We start from the raw sequence: 5,806 nt of genomic DNA, 5'->3' as shown, positions 1-5,806 counted from the left end.
GGACCGCGGGGACGGGACACGGGCACCGGGACACGGGCATGGCTCATGGGGGCACGGGTACCCGGGCACAGTTTGCCTGGCACAGGTGACAGTGAGGCCAGACTCGGCGCTGGTACCGCCCAGCCCCTCGGCCCCCGCGTGTTCCTGGATCCCCTGCACGGCCAAGGCCTCTCCTGCCCCTCGGCTGCCACATCTTCCCACCTCTTCAGTCCCAGATAAAGTTTTAATGCCTTGTTACATGAGTTCCATTGCTTGTTTTGTAATTCCCATGCAGTTACTGGTATGTCCACACCAAGCACACGTACAGTAGTAGAGTGTCCTATGGATGACAGTCATTAATCAAACATCACTCTGGGATAAAGTGTGGGATGTCCCAAAAACCCATCCCCTGTTATGAGCTGTCAGTGTCTGTGCACTCCCTGATCCTGGGCAGCACTGCTGGGACCAGCGCTGGCCGTGTCCTGGAGGCCAGTGACCTCTTCCTTCCTGTCCCCTATTTTTGGTCACCCTGTCCCTGCAGCCAGAGCTCGAGGCCGTGTGGAAGCACAGATAAGTGTGCACAGATGTCTTCTCGGCCCTGAGCCACACCAAGCCCAGCTCTGATGCTCACCAGTGTCCCTCAGATCTCCCTCACCACAGAGTGCCCCTGGGCACGGGGTGAGTAGAGATCTGGGGAACAAATTGAGATGACACGGGTGACAAGTTGTAATTGTTGGTTAGATAACCCATTTAAGCTCCTGAGAAGTTTGGTGTAACAATAAATTACTTGAACATGTTAAGTACACACACAAAGACCTCATGGCTCATGTGCTTGGGAATATCACACCGAGCACACCCATCCCTCCCGTGGCTGTTGTGTTTGAAGTTGGAGAAGGAACTCGATCCTTCAGAGCAATTTACCAGGAAGCATTTTCTGTGAAACACCGTATGTAATAACACATCTGAGAGCCAGTCAGACATCTCCAACAGCACTCACAAACAATAGAAATTTCTCACTTCTTGCATTTTTTATGGAGTTTTTCCTCAACACTACCAGTGAGTTGTGGTAAATCTAAGCCAGGCAGGCAGGCCACAGACAGCTGTTGTTTTTCTTTTGCTCTCCCCATCGTGTAATCAGAGAACTGTCTTGTGCCCCTGAGAGGAGCACTGTACCGAGACAGTGCCACCCTGCAGTGGTTCTCACAAAAAAGGTTTCTATGCCACCAACAATGCCTCCACTTGCTGCTGGAATTGTGTGGAACAAAGACACGGTTATTGATAAAGCCAGTGGTGGGTATTTCTCCTCTGTCACGCCTGTAACTGAAGAAGTTTTTTGTTATGCTTTTGTGTATGAGAACATTATTAACCAGAATATTTTAGGTGGGCTAAGAACCATCTGCCTTTTTGATTCTGAAGTCTGGGAGAACTGTGCATAACCAAGGCAGGAGCAGACATTTCATTAACCCTCTACAAAGAGGCACTGACACTGCACAACAACACAGATCTTGTTCCCATAACTCATCTACTTGATGTTCTGCATCATGTTCATACCCTATCATGCATTTGTAACATCATTACACAGCTAAACCAAAAATTCTTCACCTGACCATCAAATATGATTAATGCAAAATTACTTTTAAAAACACTGTGTTCAATTAGTTTAAGCACTGTTAAATTGTAATATTTCCATGGACATTTTAGGTCCCCTTTTCCACTGTTCAGCTGGAAATGCAGCCACACTTGTCCTGCTGAGGAGAGAAAGGTGACCTTGGCATGCTGAACCATTTGAGGGAGTTTCTTTCCAAGAAGCAACCTCTCAGTGCAGAGGGTGAGATGTGGGACCACAGAGGTTCAGAGCAGAACCAAGAGAGTCTCGATGCCAGAAACTGCTGTGATTGATGAGGAGGGCAGAAAGGTTTCCAGGGAGCCTTGTGCTGTGGCACTGCAGAGTCCTTCAGCAGGGGAACACCCTGAGGTGGGGCACAAACCCCTGCAGGCTGCTGCTGTCGGCTCCAGAGGTTGCTTTCTGTCCCAAAGCAGCTCTGTGGGGATCAGACCTTGCCTTGTGCAAGATGATTGACTCACAAAGTCTTTCAGCATGTCAGGATCTGGTCTCTGGGCATGTTGTCATATCAGGCAGGAAACCACAGCACTTGCATGCCTTTGAAAAGCAGATGCTGGTATTCTGCAGGCATTTCTAGCGCTACAATTTGGGTTTGTGCTCAAATATAAGCTACTTGCTAAGGACACATTGAAGTATGAATGCTTGAGGATTATGATCAAGGCATCAGAGTTGAAAGGTGAACTCCAAAATAAGTCACATGAAGTCAGTAAAGCTCAGATTTATCTTCAGTCAGGATAAAAGGAGTCATGGTGAGCACTGACCCACCAAGTGGGCTCACTGCTGTATGTATTTGGAAGTATTCCTCAATGTTAATGTTGAAGTTCCTGTGGAAAGGGAAAGTTCCATTCCATACTGCCATTCCCACAAAATGCTGACAGAGAGAATCCAGCTGAGCTGCATCTACTGACACCAGAACTGCCACTGCCCAAATGTTCTTCTAGCATTATTCAGTTTAATTTGAAGCTTTGAGGCTGTAGAAGTGCCAGTGGGCTTGGGCTGCCTATTTTACATGAGATGAAGGAACTAAAAAAGATAAAGAAGGAACTAAAAAAAACCCTTGACCACAGGAACATTTCTACAGACACCACAAAACTGAAATGGTAAGAGATGAAAGGAGAACTGGGCGACTCAAAAAGAAAAGATCAATTAGTCATCTGTGACCAATCCAGTGTTACGTGATCAGCTCCCACAGAAGTGTATTTCAAAGTAGTTCCTGAAAAATCCTGTCTTTCTCCATTCTGACTCTGTCTAGAGAAACTTGAGCAAAGCCAGAGGATGAAGCTGGGCTTCAGGGGAAGAAGACAGACAGACAAACCTGACTTTAGCTACCTTTTATTGTCTGTTTGTGGCCTGACAGTTTAAATTCTGCCAGTCTGTCCTGCTCACTGCTGTCCTCAGGGAAAACAAAGTGTTGCAGATAAAAAATTCCATTCAACCCCGTGCTCTTCATGAGCGCTGGTGTGCAATTTAATCATATTTAGATTTATTTTCTTACAAGGATGCATTCTAAAGAAGGCAGCAGATCCTACAGATCACTCTATGTAATTTATTTGCAAAGAAGAAAATCCTCAAACCTTCCATCAACTGCATTAACTCAGTCTTTACTTTTCCTGGGGTTTGTGGTACAGAAATAACCCAAGAGCAAGGCTCACGTGAGCAGAACATTTGGATGCCATTCCCTCTTGACAGAGGCCTCAGAAAGAGACACGTGGAAAAGGCTTTTCAAGAGTGGAGTGACCCAGCAGAAATCCACAGGGAAGGGTGGGACCACAGAGGAGGATTCCATCCCTGGCAGTTTGGTATTGTTACCAATTTAGTGGGTTTTAATTACTGTTGTTAGGTTCTGTCCAGATGTTCACAATGAATGGGCTGAAGTCAGCCTTTTCTCAATAACTGTTGTTGAAAAACTGCTGCAGCTTTCAAGCACTCACAAGAATAAAGAACCAAAGAAATGCAGATGCTGTTACTCCATCCTTCTCATGTCTTTTGTTAACTTTAAACTTTGGAGGAATATTTGAGCAGAGCATATAAAATGATTCAAAAGCAGGAGTTTTGAAGCAAATCTGTACTGCCCTTTACATCACCTTAGAATGGAAGGCAGTTTTACATAAAATATATTTGGGAATTTCAGTTAAAAAGCTGAATCTTACTCACATTTAGGTAATGGCTTTTAATTTTGTTGCAGGTAAGAAATAAAAGTAATTATACCCCAAAATGCTTCTCATTTCTGTTCACAATTAAAATTCCCCATGAGCAGACTCCAGATTAAAGTGACCTGAGCCCACCACAGTGATTTTTTTCCGAGCTGTTGAGTAATGCTGAGATGACTCCATGGGCACTGCAGGGGGAAGTGCCACCCTGTGAGTGTGACTGGAGAGGTGCAGCAGGGTGAGCAAACCCACGGGGAGCCCGAGGAGCCTGTGCCAGCCTGGGGGAAAGGGCAGCTTGTAATTCCCCCTGGAAAAGGAGCTGCAGCTTGCAATTCCCCCTGCAAAAGGAGCTGCAGCTTGCAATTCCCCCTGCAAAAGGAGCTGCAGCTTGCAATTCCCCCTGGAAAAGAGCTGCAGCTTGAAATTCCCCCTGGAAAAGAGCTGCAGCTTGCAATTCCCCCTGGAAAAGGAGCTGCAGCTCCCATCTGCCACTGCCACCCTCAGCAGGCTGTGCACCCCTGGCCCTTCCCACGGATAACAGCAATAATTAATTACCTGTCACCAATTCCATCTAGTGAAAACAGGGAAGCTCACCCTGCCTGCCTGCCTCTCCCAACACTGAACCATAGATGGAGAAGTCCTCAATGTATTTTTGTGTGTGATATTTGAACTCTGAATTTTGAAACCTCTCGTTACAGTGTCTATGTTAATATAATAATATCTGGGGCAGTAGCAGGGAAGTGTGTTTTTTTCAAGGCAGTAAACCAGACTGCAACTGTGTCACAACAGTCAGGTCATTTTCCGTTTAAAGACTCCCTCTTGTGGAAATCATTCTCACTGGCTTGTTTTGACCTATTTTCCTAGTAAAAGTCACTCCATATAAGGTTTTGCAAAACTTGAAAAGGATTCTGTTGCACAGTGTTGTCTGTTTTGAAGTTAGAACTCTGACAGGAGTCCTACATCTGTACTACATTGCCAGCACATTTTGTATTTTTCTATTGAATCTTTGCTTTTTATTGCTCAGAGTTTTATTTATTTAGCATGTAGATAAAGGGGAAAATAATTCTAATTGTTTTTCATCAGTGCTTTTCACTGTCTGAGGTTTCTGCCCAGGTAACAGGGAGTGTTATCCACCACGCAGCTTCTCCTGGTAGAGCTTGAGTAATAATTAGGGGGTGGCTGATTCATGGAAAGCAGAGGATTCCCTGGATGTTGCTCAACTAAGGAAATGGAATTAGTGATGGCATTAGTAATGGAGATAGAAAATGCCCATTCTGGAAAATACTTCCACAGAAATGTTATGGCAGTGGGGAAGGTGCAATGAGAATCTTGGACACCCACACTCAGCAGAATCTGCTGCTTTCCATGATGTGTGGGACCGAAATAAAATCCTTGTTGGGGAAATTTATTCATACACTTTTACGTCTCCTGAACCACCGATTTATTTTTTTAATCACGCGAGCTCTGAGATTCGGGCAGTATGTTGTGGGGTTTTTTTTATTATTTTATTATTTTAAATCGGCTTTTTAGACACCTGTGGCTCTTTAGCATCGCATGCCACAGGTGTCTAAAAAGCCGATTTAAAATATTCGAAGGCCAAATGAGCACCTTGGAGCATTTCAGGGGACACGGCCAAGCCCCGGACGATGGCCCTGGGGACACGCGGGGCTCCGGAGCCCCTCAGAGGCGCCGGACGCTGCCACGGCCCCGTACCTGCGCCGCTGGGGCGAGCTGGGGCTTCCGGGCGGGTCACTGTTGGCTTCCGTGCCACTTTCCAGGGGAACAGCGCGGAAATCCGGGATGTTCCAGGCGGACAGCGCGGAAATCCGGCACTTTCCGCGGGGCCGCGCTCCGCCCTGAGGCGCCGCCGCTCCGCCTGAGGGCGCGCGCGCTCCCGCCCCGCCCCGCCCCGCCCCGCGCGCGGCCCCGCCCACCCGCGCCCCTCGCGCCGGCGGGGTGGGCGGGGCCTCGCCGGGCAGCGGCCGCCCTGATTGGCTGCGGCGCGGCGCCCTCGCGCCCACTCTTTGTGCGGCCCCGGCGCCCGTCGAGAGTG

Source organism: Passer domesticus, chromosome 18 (genome assembly GCF_036417665.1).
Source record: "Passer domesticus isolate bPasDom1 chromosome 18, bPasDom1.hap1, whole genome shotgun sequence".
NCBI classification, from domain to species: Eukaryota; Metazoa; Chordata; class Aves; order Passeriformes; family Passeridae; genus Passer; species Passer domesticus.
The sequence above is the reverse complement of the archived record's forward strand: the minus strand, read 5'-3'. Positions refer to the sequence as shown.